Raw genomic sequence first — 14695 nt, forward strand, 5'->3', positions numbered from 1 at the left:
TAGGCTGGAGAAGGGAGGAGAAGGCCTCAAGGGTTGTCATGGGAACGCGTTCAGCCCTCCTTCTTATGGAATTATGAGCCAGAGTCTAGTCTGTTTGTTTGAATTATTTTCTGGTGGGCCAGGTGTGGTGGCACTGGTCTGGTCCCCCAGCACTAGGGAGGTGGAGGTAAGGGCACTTGGACATCAAGGTCGGAGCTAGAGAGGAGGCTCAGGGGCTAAGAGCGCCTGCTTCGTTCTTGCTGAGGACCCAAGTCTCTATCCTTGTCAGATGATGTCTCACAAACACCTGTTACCCCAGCTCCAGGGGGATCTGATGCCCTTTGCTGGACTCCCCGGAAGACTGCCCTCACACACAGGGACATAAGTAAAATTTTTAAATAAACCTTACAGCAAACCAACTAAACCAGAGGTCAAGGTCATTCTTGCCTACATTAAAAAAATTCTGGAGGAGAGATGAGACAGTGACTCACTCTCGGGAAATTACCTCAGGAAAACCGGAAAGAGAGGCTAACAGGGAAGGGGTAGAGGTTTTGGCAGGGCAGGGGTAACACACACCTTTAATCCCAGCGCCCAGGGTCGAAGTGGAAACTTAAGGGTTCTTTGCAAAGTCAGTTGTGTCAGATGGTGTTTTGCTGGGGCAAGCACATGAAGGAGTGTTTTCCTGAAGCGAACACAGGTGAAAGACGAAGGCAGACTCGTGGAGGAATGTTTCGCTGAAGCAAACATGGGAGAGAGAGGGTGTTCTGCTAAAGCAAGCACGTGAGAGGACTCGTGATGAAGGATTCTTCGCTAACAACATGCATGTATTGGTCTGCCTTGCATTGAATAGCTGAGCTGCATTTGTCGGGACTCCATAGAGAGAAACTCACCAAAACACTTCCAGTGGAGTGCTGCAGTTTCTTCCTGCTTCTGCAGACTCAGGGTGATTGGCAGAGCGGTGTCAGCTGAGACAAACGCACTCGTATATAAGACCCGGCGGCGGTCATAGAAGCTGAGCTAGGCTTGCTTATAGAGCTAGCTGTGCAAACTCCATTGCTGAGAGAGGCACAGCCAGAACTTCTCCTGGTGCTCCTGCTGGTCCCTCCTGCTGAGGTTGAGGCCTGGCTGCTTCTGCTAGGTCCTGACACTGCTGCTAATTCAAGTTTGCTATTCCCACTCTACCGAACTGGACTGCTGGCGAATCCGTGAAGTGGTTTTGAGTGGATTGAGTTGCCGCTACTAATCTGTGCACCGAACTGCAGATTTCCAGACCACGCAGACGGGAGTTGCTCCAAAGAACCTTTCTTTTTTTTTTTTTTTTCTTTTTTTTTTTTTTTTTTTGTTTTTTTTTTTTTTTAATATGGGTTTTTTTTAAAAAAAAACTTTTTTTTTTTTTTTTTTTTTTTTTTTTTTTCGAGCTGGGGACCGAACCCAGGGCCTTGCGCTTATAGGCAAGCGCTCTACCACTGAGCTAAATCCCCAACCCCGAGCAAAGACTTTTTAATGAATATGTTTTACAGATACACTGGAGAATCACACAGTGCTTCCTGCATTGGATGCCATCCTGGGTCACAAGTCTGCACGCTCCTTTGCAACTGGACCTGTGACCGCGGAACCTTTCATCTCGCCTTCATTGGTTACTATGACCCCTGCATTATCTTCAAAGTAAAGACGCACCCCACCTTTTCTTCCATATGACTTTCATTGTCGAATTACCACTGCGGGATGTACCTTTTTCCTTGGTTCTGATTTGCCTTTCTTAACTGTGGCCATCACCATGTCGCCCACATCAGCAGCAGGAAGTCCGTTCAGCCGTCCCTTGATTCCCTTCACAGAGATGACATACAAGTTTTTGGCTCCTGTGTTGTCAGCACAGTTGATCATAGCTCCTACCGGAAGACCCAGGGAAATCCCAGAACTTCGCTCCGGAGGACCCACCACATACTCGCTTCGACATCTTGAGGGTCGCCCAAAGAACCTTTCTAAACAGGTCTACTTCTTCCCCTCCCCCACTAGTCTTACAGGGGGCAGAGGCAGGAGGAGGCCCAAGCAGACAAAACAGTTCTGCACTAGCTCAGTCCTTGTCCTTCCGGGCAGTCTGGACGAGGAGAGAGGGTGTTGCTCTTTTTTTTTTTTTTTTTTGGTTCTTTTTTTCGGACCTGGGGACCGAACCCAGGGCCTTGCGCTTCGTAGGCAAGCGCTCTACCGCTGAGCTAAATCCCCAACCCCGAGGGTGTTGCTCTTAGGTAAACTGCTGGTGTATGTGGGAGGGTCCTCCCCAGAATCTGGACACAACTTCCTTTTTCTTGAAGTATTCACTGACAGCTACACAGGCAGCATGTGTACCCCTAGAGACAGAGAACCTCGCATTCTTTCTAATGTTGGGATGCCTAGAGTAGGTCCTAGCCCGGCCTTCTTTCCTCAGTCTGGTAGGGACCTGGAGAAGCCTGCTCAGAGTCATGTGACCATCTCCACCCAACCAAAACCTACAAGGCTCCAAGCACAGTGCGCATGCTCAGTCCTGGGCCGGATATCCGTTGGTATTTCAGCTGTCAGTTCTACCGACTGACATATCTTTTAAGCCAGTAATTTTCATTACAGAATCTAGTCTAAGGCCATAACGTAACATGTAGGGAAGAACTTTATGCTAAAAAGTGTTTGCCACAATGGTAACAGAAGACGGAAGTTATAGAAGTACCACAGCGGCTGACTAGGGTGAATTAGTGGCAACAAAGCCCGTGATAAGATGTTGTGTGTATGCAAGAGAGCACGGTAAAGCAGCCACTGGAACAACTGATCCGTGGTGTAGGCATGTCGAAGGACTTATTATACTTAAGGGAGAGAAAATATCCAGGGGCATCTGCAAGAGTCCAGGACAGAGAGAGAGAGGGACAGGGACAGGGACAGGGAGAAATTAGACTAGACAAGGCCAGGGCTATCTTCGAAAGAAGGGAGAAGACCAGGAAAGCAAGGAAGGGGGGAGAGACACAAAGAGAGAGAGACACACACAGAGACACAGAGACAGACAGACACACAGAATAGCCAGCATAGTGGGGACCTGAGGAGAAAGGCCAGGGTGTGTGGACATTGAAATGTATAGTAAGCATTTGCGAGCAGGGCCTGAGGGAGGGAACAGACTCTGACTGCAGCTACAGGTACAGAGCAATGGAGTCACATGTCCCTTCTGCCATAGAATGGAGCCATATGTCCCTTCTGCCATAGAATGGGGCCATATGTCCCTTCTGCCATAGAATGGGGCCATATGTCCCTTCTGCCATAGAATGGGGCCATATGTCCCTTCTGCCATAGAATGGGGCCATATGTCCCTTCTGCCATAGAATGGGGCCATATGTCCCTTCTGCCATAGAATGGGGCCATATGTCCCTTCTGCCATAGCAGTGGAATCATTAATCAGGATGTAATTTTTTTTTCCAGTGCTAGGGTCAAACCCAAGGCTCACACATACATGCTGGGCACAGTATCTTCCATGGATCTCCCTACGTTCAGAACCCTGTAATGACTTAACAACTAGTAATCGCTGTTGTTACCACGTTTTTAAAATTCTATTTTATGTATGGTTGTTTCACGTGCCCGTTTATGTCTGTGTGCCACATGCGTGCCTGGTGCCCGCAAAGGCCAGGAATGGGCACAGATTCCCTGGAATTGCAGTAACAGAGAGTTGTGAGCTACACTGTGGGTGCTGGGAATCGAACCCAGGTCCTCTCAAAGAACAAACACTTGGTGAAGCGCTCTTAACCACTAAGCCAAGTCTCCAGCAACCCCCTAACTATAAAAGGCAATAATTTTGCAAGGTGTCATATATGCTAGTTATCCTGATATGGCTACTCTCTTGCAATGCCTATAGATATGAAGACATTGAGTTGGACCAGGCACGGAGGCACCCACCTTTAATCCCAGAACTCAGAAGGCAGAAGCAGGTGGATCTTTACAAATTCAAGGCCAGCAGGGACTGCATAGTGAGTTCCCAGACAGCCAGAGCTACACAGTGAGACACTGTCTCTAAATAAACAACGACAGAAACACAGTCAGTTGTGTGTCTTACATGTTTGACTTTTGTCAGTTAAAAACCATAAGGCTTAAAAAGGAAATGCAAGTTCAAACAGTACATACTGAGCGATTTTTAATAACGTGGGGGTGGGGGATGGGCTGGAAATGATTGGGAGGAAATACAGCAAATGCTAAGGGCTCCCTTCAGTAGGGCCATGTGTAGAGCCTTTTCATTCACTGGCGTGTTACTGTGGTACACAGTCTTCTCAGGTAGCTCCTGCTACTCTGTCCTCAGGGGATCTTACTTTGTACATGGATAAATGAATAATGTCACAGTTCCAAGGTATGGTTCAGGGTGTTGGTTGTTCCTCTAGTATCCGCCCAAGTTACCTAGCAACAGCTCTGGTAGCTACCTGCCAGGTGTGAGCCAACCTGGCGCTCACTCTCTCTCTCTTTCTCTCTCTATAACCCAGGTCCTCTCAAAGAACAAACACTTGGTACAGCGCTCTTAACCACTAAGCCAAGTCTCCAGCAAGGACTCCCTCCAAAGGGAGTCTCCTCTCTCCCTCCCTCCCTCTCTCTCTCTCCCTCCCTCTCCCTCTCTCTTTCCCTCCTTCTCCTATTTCCCTCCCTCCCTCCCCCTCTCTCCTTCCCTCTCTCCCCACTCTCCCTCCCCCCCTGCCCCCTCTCCTCTCTCTCTCTCTCTCTCTCTCTCTCTCTCTCTCTCTCCTCCCTCCCCCCCCCAGGTGTTCCTGGCTGGTCTCTTCCTCTCTTCCTCTCTCCTCTTTCTGTCTTTCTCTGTCTCTTTCCCTACCTCTACCCCTTTCAGGTCCCCGCTCCATTCCCTGACTCCCTTCCCCCAGAAAACTTCCTTTGGTACTAGGCCTGTTACATGGTGGTGATTCCTCCAGGGAACCCTTGGCCGGTTCACTGAGGTGCTCCCACCGAGGTGCTCCCACTCCCTGCATTAGAGCATGCTTCAGGAAACAGGGAAAGGGTTTTGGTTGGTTGGTTGGTTGGTTTATTTATTTATTTATTTATTTGAGACTGGATTTCTCTGTGTAGCCTTGGTTGCCCCAGAACTCAACTATGTAGACCAGGCTGGCCTTGAACTTACAGAGATCTGCCTGCTTCTGCCTCCCAAGTGCTGAGATGGAAGGCGTGGGCCACCACACCTGTGGAAGGTTTTTATTGTAGATGTGAGCGAACTGGAGAGGAGTCGCAGAGAGAGGAAGTAGACGTGATAGATCCATCTGGCCAGGAGAGAGGCAGGGACAGAGCAGAGGGGAGAGTCAGGGGAGGGAGAGGAGGGGGGGATAGAGAGAAACAGAGAGGGGGAAAGAGAGGAGAGAGGGGAGAGAGGGGGAGGGGGGAGAGAGAGGGGGGAGAGAGAGAGAGAGAGAGAGAGAGAGAGAGAGAAAGAGAAGGGAGAGAGGAGGAGGGAGAGACAGAGAGGGGAAAGGAGGAGGGAGGAGGGAGAAACAGAGGGGAGAGAGGGGAAGGGAGAGGAGAGAAGGGAGAGAGATAGAGAGGAGATGGAGAGGAAGGGAGAAGAAGGGAGAGGGAGGGAGGGAGAGGGAGGGAGAGTATAAAGCAGCCAGGTTGTAAGGAGCATGAGTTAGCTAAGGGGCTGGAAACCCATGAACCCGGAGGGAATTTAGGGAGAAAAGGTAGGGAAGGCTTCGTGGTCCCTGAAGTGTGTACTGGGTATAGGTGAGACTGAGGAAGCTTGGAGGGCACCATGGGCTTTGATATGCTAATAGGTTCCACAGGCTATGCTAGTATGCTAATATTCCTGTGGTGATAAGGGAAAATGGCTACCTTTGTAGAGGGGAACTGGCCTCCAAAGTTCCTCAAGAATGCTGGCTTGTATCTAACTGACAATAGAGTTTCCTATAGCCCAGCATCACCCTTTGGAATTTCCGGAATTGGAGTTCCCTTTGGCACTAACCATCAGGTTACATGGTACTGGGATTCAGCCTAGGGCTCCATACAAGCAGTCACTCTACCCATTAAACTGCACCCCTAGCCTCACGTCTCTCTTTGAAGGGTCTCACTCTGTATCTTAGGTTAGCCTGAAATCATGTAGCCCAGGTTAGCCTCAGACTAACAATCCTTGCAATCCTCCTCTATGAATCGCTGAGCCCAGCTAAGCTAAAATAGCCACCTACAACTCGTGGATAGCAGATTGGGGCTTCACGGTTGTGCAAGGTGAAATGTCTGTGTTCTGAGAGCTCGCAGACCTGACAAGAAGCCTCGAGGGACAGGAGGGACGGCACTGACTGGCCCACTGGCCACGAGAGTCCTTCAAAAGGAAACCGCACGCTCAGTTTCAAGAGCCTTCTGCGTGGAGAAGAGCTTCTGAGGAGGGAGCCAGGCCCATGGCTGCCCTCCAGAACAGGCCAAATGGGATGCCGCCTTTCCAGAGTGGACCGAGATCATCTCTCAGGACTGCGGATGCTCTCTGATGCGGAGAGCAGGCAAGGCAGGGAAGCCACAGGGCCTGCGTCCCCTCCTGGGGCTTCGAGGGTTCTGATGCCAGCTCAGAGGTTCCTGTGCTCCCCACCCGGAGGTTCTGAAGCAGCTCCCGCCCTCTGGAGCTGAGCTGTGGTGGAGGTGGTGAGAAACTCTGCTGGCAGACTCCTTGGCAGGGCCAGGGAGGGAGCAGGATGCAGAGTGAGGAAAAGTATATTTAATACTATGAAATAATTGTATATTTGGATAATGAAAAAATAGCTGTTTTCCTAGTATTACAGGAATTAAAGCAAGAAGAAATCCTGTGACTGGGGGGACGGATTAGAAACAACGAAAGCTCCTTCTGGAGGCTCTGAGAGGTCAAAGAACCTTTATTGAAAAGGTTTTATTTTATGTGTATGTGTGTCTGTGCACTGCATGCATGCCTGGTATCTGGGAAAGACAGAAGACAGTGCCAGATCCCCTGGAACTGAACTTACGGTCATGAGCCAAATATGTGCTGGGAACCCAACCCCAGGTCCTCTGCAAGGGCAGCAAGTGCTCCTTGCTGTTGAACCACTTCTCTGGTTCAGGATAGAAGGGCCTTGAAGACAGATCAGCCCACTCTGTAGATGTGCAATTTCAGGGAAATTACTCAGCCTCTGGACCTCCATGCTTTCATCCATAAAATAGGACTAATTATGCCTCCTACGCAGAACTCCACGAATGGTTTTACTTGAAGCCACGTCTAGCCAAAAGCATTCCCGTGCCTTGCCGGTCTTGGGAGGAATATGGAGAGGAGGTGGAGCTGGGGGTCCTGCAGGCAGGGACTATGGAGTCAGCATGAGCTGCAGCCAGGGGAGACCTGGAGAAAAAGAACGAAGCCACACTTTTCTGTACACGTGACACATCTGGTGTATTTGTCCTGCACAGGGGGAGATGTGGGTGAGGGGCTGGGGGTAGGAAGGGGAGGGGCTGCCTTGCAGGAGCAGCTGAAGAGTGTTCAGGACCAGTGGCAGTTGGATGCCAACTTCCCTTCCTCAGAGAGCAGCTTGTGGGACAACCACAGTGCACACAGTGTGTCAGGAGCCAGAGAGGCCAATTTCTAGTGCCTTTACAGTGTTCAGTCTCACCCTTCTTGGTCAGGGCTTTGCTCACGGGATAGACTTTTATTCCACTGATGTATTTTATCTGCAGGGTCAGTATAAAGGCTGTGTGGTGGGTGGGTCTCTTTCCACAGTGCCATAATGCAAATTCCCTCTGGTCAGAGTTTCCTACTAGCTCTTTAAAGCCTGAGTTACAGTCCTGTGATAACGTGCAGCTGTGTTCTTCAGACAAGAGGTTGAACCTTTATTTTGTTCTTGCCAACACCAATAGGTCAGTGCTAGGAGACACACGGGATCACAGGCACTAAATGACCTCTTTAGAGGTTCCGAGGGTCTCAGGACCTGAAGAACATCTCTCCTCCCCACACACACTCCTGGTACCATTGTGCATGCTCTCAGCTGCTGGATTCCAGACTCCAGTCTTCCCAGACCCTTCTGATAGACTCTGGTCCTCTAACCCAACTCCCTGGTCCTCCCCACCCCCCCCCCTTCTACTCCAGTAGCCTTGTCAAATTTCTGTGACTTCTGGACCCCAGGATTGAGCCTGCCAAATGAGTTCCTTCCCTTTGTCTAGATTCCGGAATGTTGGGGCTGTAAGAGAGCATAGAGGCCAGGTAAACACAACTCCTGGGTTCTAATGAACAGAAAACTGGATCCCTGGAAAGGAATGAAGGCTTCTAACGGGGGACCAGTTATCGAATCTACTGACTTCTTCCTGGCCAAGAGCATGGGACAAATAAGATCCAAGGGTCCCTCTGGAAGGTTCTCTCAGCTGGCCCCCACCAGTCATCAGCCTCCTGTAGCTAAAGAGATGGCTCAGCAGTTAGAGCACTGGCTGCTGCTGTTGAAGACCGGGTTTGAGCCCAAGCACCTATGGCTTTGCATAATTATGTGAAAGTCCAGTTCCGGGGGAATCTGATGCCCTCTCCTGGCCATCTCCAGTACTGCATGCAAGTGGTGCACAAACATACAGGCAGACAAAACACCCATAAATCGTAAAGAAAAGACAGCTTCCTCCTCAGTTCATATCCATGGGTGCCACCACCTTCCCAGTTGTTCTAAGCATAGAGGACAGTGTGTGGCACAGTGGAAATGCCGTCATCAGAGAAGCCCGTGCAGATGTGACCAAAGCGAAGTCTCTGTTCTCAAAGGTCTTTGGGGCCTAGAAAACCCGCAGCCAAATTGCTTAGCTTTTGACCTGTTCCCATATTTAAGAACTAGGTACGTAGCTCAGAAGGGGAGGTAATACCATGCTGTTCGAGCCGCTGACCCGGCGCATCTCCTGTACATTGACACGGTATGGGGAGTTCCACAGGAGAGGTGCAACGCTACTGCTCCTGCCACTTCCTAGGAGCAACCCCACTCTGCACGCGAGCGGGCCTCAGGCCAGAGTGGGGAGTCGGTAGTAAGGGTCACGCTGTAGGGGTCACGCTACTCAGTCGCCTTTTCTGGGACCTGGGTCTTATAGTAAGCTGCTGCCCTGTGATTTGGGCTCGCTACCCCCAACAGAGAGTACACGGGCAGAAGGTGCCAGAGAGTTCTCAGGGCACCCCTGGGATGAGGGCTCCACCACATACAGGGGTGTCGGCCGCTGTGGGATTGGTTGGCACAGCACATCTGTGGTGGGTGGGCGAGGTGAGGACAGAAGCAGGGGCTCGCTCAGCGGTGGGCATGGCAGAGATGCATCTGGACCCTGGGCAGCCGGCATGATTCTGCCCAGCTCTCTTGTAAAGGGGTATGGGGAGCAGGCAGGTGCAGGAGCCGTCAGGACTACACCCTCCTCTGGTCTTATGATTTAACCTGGCTCTCATGTAATCCGCCGCTGAGCCGTACTGAGGCCCCCACCCACCCGCTCTGCCTCAGAAGCAGACAGCCCCATCCCACTCTCTCTTCCCAACACCCATTTGCTCGCTCCTCTCAGCTCAGACATCTGTTCCCCCACCCACTCTTCACCGCCCTCCCCTCTCCCAGCCTGCTCCCAGGAAATGCTGTCTGTCTGCAGCACCCTTCTTATCCCTGTCAGAGGCTGGCGTCCTCTTCGGTCTACCCTTCCACACCTGCAGCACCCTGGTGCCCCAGTGGGGTCGGTACCAAGGCACTGGTTGCAGTCTTGAATGGCGCTGGCTATAAGGTCCTGGTGGGTGTGGTCAGGGTATGTGATATCTGCTTGTATGAAAATATCACAGCGAGCTCTATTTTTTTTTAAAGATTTAGTTTATTTTATGTATGCGTGTACACTGTCACTCTCTTCAGACGCACCAGAAGAGGGCATGGACCCCATTACAGATGGTTGTGAGCCACCATGTGGTTGCTGGGATTTGAACTCAAGACCTCTGGAAGAGCAGCCACTGCTCTTAACTGCTGAGCCATCTCTCTAGCCCTCACAGTGAGCTCTGTACAAGTAATATTTCTAAACAGGTGGCTGCATACGTGAAGTGCTCACTGTGCAAAATGAGCTTGGACTCCCAGCATTCGTGTAAAAATCCAGGTGTGCCCGTGTCCACCAGTCATTAATCCCAGTGTTGGGAGACAGACAGGAGGATCCAGGGGACTGCTGGCCAGACAGTCTAGCCAGACAATTAACTCCGAGCTTTTCTGATTGGAAAAGTGGAAAGTGAGAAGGGGGAGATAACCCATGTTGACCTCTGGCCTCTTTCTATGTACAAGTGTGCACATGCACACACGAATAACACCACACACACACACACACACACACACACACACACACTTTTAAATCAGCTTAATAAGTTCTTGGTGATATATGAGAGACTGAACCCACACTTTCATGCAGAGCAGGCACTCTCTGACCAGACCAGCAGTTGTTATTTTAAAGTTCATGTGTGTTTTCTCTGCACATACATGTACTGCATGCATTCCTGGTGCCTGCAGAGGCCAGAGGAAGGCATCAGATACAATGAAGCTGGAGTTGCAGATGGTTGCCTGCTGCCATGTGGGGACTGGGAACCGGACTAGAGTCCTTTGCAAGAACAGCAAGTGCTTTTAACCACTGGGCCATCTCTCTTGCCTCTGAGAAGACAATTCTTTAAAGGCAAAAATGTCTAGAGGTTGGGGGAGATGGTTCAGTGGGTAAGAACACTTGCTGTAAAAGCAAGACCCCGAGTTCCAAATTTGCAGTTCCCATGGAAGAGGCCAGAAATGTGCACAGGTGCCTATAATCCCAGCATTGGGGTAGGGGCGCAGACAGGATTCCCTGAGCTCATAGGCCGGCCAGCCAGCCCAGTGGAAGTGATTAGCCCCAGTGAGAGAGCCTACCTTGAAAAGGGTGGTGCAGCACAACAGAGGAAAACATCCACATCGCCCTCTGGGCTCTGCACACTCACGTGGGCACACACAACACAGCATGGGCCTGCGTGTGCACAGTCAGCTTCCCATGACGTAATCCGGCCCTTGTGTGTCTTCGGAGCATTTTCCTCAGGTAGAGCATGTTTCACTCCCCCTCCCCCTCAGGTCCAGTTGCTCCTTGGATCTAGCCTGGGCTTTTCCCATGTTTTCCTCTGCCCCATCCCTGTCACTTCTGTGTTGCTCGAGCTCGGTCAAGCCTCTGTGTCACTATACTATGAGCACCCACTCCACCAGTGGAGTCCCGGCCAGCATTTAAGGTCTTCCTTTGGCTAATTTTTATGTTCGATAGCTTCTGACCCAGACTCCTTCATTGCAAGCACACCTGTCAGCACCCTGTTGTAGGAAACCCCCATCAGTATTCCCACCTCTGAGCTCCAGGCCCCTTTTCTTTGGCCTCTCTGGCACCGACAGGACCCTTGCTGCCTGCCACAGGACTCGCTGGCTTTGCAGGTCTGATGTGAGTCCAACTACAGGTCCCTGGGGAACTCTGATGTTCCCATTTGCAGGGAGGTGCTCCAAACCTGAGTTTTGTGGAGGAGCATGAGGGCGAGGTGGGTGGTGGCTTATGTCACAACTTAGCCGCCCACAAATAGACACCCGGTCAATGTTTTGTTTCCTGGCATCTGAATGCTGCGCTCAGTGCCCCTTTTCCTGAGAAAGGCTCTCCAGGATGTCGGGGACCAGCCACTGAGCCTCAGCCTTTCGGGAGGGGGAGAAAAAGTTGCACATCCAGCATTTGTAACAAATGCTTTCAGGGCCTGTATTTTATTATTTGAATTTGTTGGGACTGTTCCAGGATATGGATTTGAGTCCTGGTTTGACTTCTTGACTCCTGTTACAGGCAGTGTAGTAGGGGCGTTCTCCATCTAAGTGTAGCTTTGGTGTTTTGTTTTCCAGTGTGACTTTTGCTCAGTCCTCATGGATCCCTCTGTTTTAGATGCAGACCCAGGGTTAGGAGCTGCTCTACCTTGTTTCCTTTTGCTGTGATAAAGGGAGGGGGAGGGGGAGAGGGAAGGGGAAGGGGAGGAGGAGGAGAGATGGAGGAGGAGGAGGGAGATGGAGGAGGAGGAGGAGGAGGTGGAGGAGGAGATGATGGAGGGAGGAGGAGATGGAGGAGGAGGAGATGGAGGAGGAGGAGATGGAGGAGGAGGAGATGGAGGAGGAGGAGGAGGAGGGGAGGAGGAGATGGAGGGAGGAGAGGATGGAGGAGGATATGGAGGAGGAGGAGGAGATGGAGGAGGAGGAGATGGAGGAGGAGGAGGAGGATGGAGGAGGAGGAGGAGATGGAGGAGGAGGAGGAGATGGAGGAGGAGGAGAAGGAGGGGGAGGAGGAGGAGGAGGAGGAGGAGGAGGAGGAGGGGAGGGAGGAGGAGAGGGAGGAGGAGAGGGAGGAGGAGGAGATGGAGGAGGAGGAGGAGATGGAGGAGGAGGAGGAGGTGGAGGAGGAGGAGGAGGAGGAGGAGGAGGAGGAGGAGGAGGAGGAGGAGGAGGAGGAGGAGGAGGAGGAGGAGGAGGAGGAGGAGGAGGAGGAGGAGGAGGAGGGGAGGAGGAGGAGGAGGAGGAGGAGGAGGAGGAGGAGGAGGAGGAGGAGGAGGAGGAGGAGGAGGAGGAGGAGGAGGAGGAGGAGGAGCAGGAGGAGGAGGAGGACAGGGTTTATTTGGCTTGCTCATCACATGGAAACCCATCATTGGAGGAAGTCAGGGCGAGAGCCTCGAGGCTGGAACTGAATGGAGCAGAGGCCATGGAGGAGTGCTGCTCACTGGCGTCCTCAGCCTTGTTCCTAAATACCCCAGAACCATCTGCTTACGGACGACACCACATTCCTCGTCAATCGCCAATCAAGAAATGCACTACTGGTTTTTTCATAAACTTTTTGTTTTGATTTGATTTTTGGTTTTGTGGGGTTCTTTTCTGTGTGTTTTTGCTGGGAGTTTCTTGGGTTTTGTTTTTGTTTTGTTTTGTTTTGTTTTTCTTGGAGAGAGAACGAGCACCTGAAGTTGGGCACACGGGGAGGCAGGAGGATCTGGGAGACTGGAGAAGGGAAAACATGGTCACGGTATAAGTTTATGAAAAGATTTTTTTAAAATAAAAAATGGATTAAAAAGAAAAAAATGCCTTTCAATCATTCTGATGGAGGCATTTTCTCGACTTAAATTCCTCTTTCCAGAGGACTATAGCTTGTGTCAAACTAAAGCAGACAAAACAAACAAACAAACAAACAAAAAACCCAACAACCCCCCATACACACACACACACACACACACACACACAAAACCCCAGGACATGGATCTTCTGGAGTCAGTGGAGAACGGAAGCTGGGAGCACAGATCAGGACAAAAGCCAGCCTTGGCTCTGCTACTCAGCTATGTGAGCATCTCCAGGAGCAACCTTTTCCTCATCCGCAGCACCCACTGCATGTGCTGCCGACCCTGGGTCAGAATGATTCTGAAGTGCACGCAACAGCAGACGCTGGCCACTTAGAGCAAGGGGCGGGGTGGGGAGGGGGGATGACACCTGTGACCCCTGTGAACCCTGTGACCCCTGTGGCGTTTGAATGAGAATGACTGGCTCCCATGGGGGTCACACTTTTGAATGCTAAGTCATCAGGGAGTGGCACTACTTGGGAGGGATTTGGAGGTGTGGCCTTGATGGAGGAAGTGTGTCACTGGGGGTGACAAGCCATGTTCAGTGTCACTTCCTGCTGCCTGCTGATCCGGATGTAGATCTCTTAGCTCCTTCTCCAGCACCAAGACTGCCTGCATGATGCCATGCTCCCCCCATCCCCCGCCATGAGGAAAAAGGACTGAACCTCTGAAACTGTAAACCAGCCCCAATTAAATGTTGTCCCTTATGAGGGTTGCCTCGGTCATGGTGTCTGTCCACAGAAATAGAACTGTGACTAAGGCAGACCCCAAACTCACAGCTCACAGCTCGGTTCCACAGAACGCCAACAAGACTGGGCGGCTGTCTTAGGGTTTCCACTGCTCTGAGGCCAGTGCTTCCCTCCCTCTATCAGAGCGTTGGTGCAATTGGCAAGGGTGGTGGGATTGTGTGCAGTGTAGCATCCTGCAAGCAGGTGCCTCTGCACCCCTAAAGCTAAGCCCGAGCAAATGGAAACCATACATTTGTGTCCCAGTTGGAATCTAGAGCGTAATCTTTGACCGTGACTAAGGCCACCGAACACAGCATTGTGGTGTCTCTTGGGCTCTGGTCTCCTGAGGGAAACTGACAACCATAGTCCTTCAGTCATTTTTCTTTCAATTTAGGTTTTTTTTTTATTTTATGTGTATGGGTGTTGTACCTGGGTGTGTATCTGTGCACCGCTTGTGTGCTTGCTGCCTGTGGAGAACAGAGATGGGCTTCAGATGTCCTGGAACTCAAGTTAGGCTGTGAGCTGCCGCGTGGGTTCCAGGGACAGCAGCCACTGCTCCTGACTATGGAAGCGTCCCTCCAGCCCCACGGCCACATCCTTTACTGCTTCACCCACACCTTCCTGCCCCTGGCCGGAGTTGTCAGGGCCCTGTTCTATGGCGGACGAGCAGGACTCAGGCTTGGGAATCGTTTGGAAGTGCAGAAACTACGGCGGATGACGCTGGGAGCTGTGGGGGCTGAAGCTGGGAGAATCTGGAGGTGGTGAGGCTGAGAGAGAGTCTGGGCAAGAGCTCAAATGCAGGGGAACATTCTAGAACTGGGTGGGAACGAGCTAGCTGGAGGTGAAGCCTGGCAGCAAGCACTGAGCCAGCACAAGGGTGAGGCAGGCGCTCCAGCAGCTGATGCTCAGCCGG

At 51.5% G+C, this 14695-nt stretch overlaps 1 pseudogene; it reads right to left on the reverse strand.

The window, feature by feature from the left end:
- Positions 1 to 1512: 1512 nt before the first annotated feature.
- On the reverse strand, positions 1513 to 1936 carry LOC116890223 (annotated as a pseudogene).
- Between the last annotated feature and the right edge of the window lie 12759 nt (positions 1937 to 14695).

Source organism: Rattus rattus, chromosome 1, assembly GCF_011064425.1.
Source record: "Rattus rattus isolate New Zealand chromosome 1, Rrattus_CSIRO_v1, whole genome shotgun sequence".
NCBI lineage: Eukaryota > Metazoa > Chordata > Mammalia > Rodentia > Muridae > Rattus > Rattus rattus.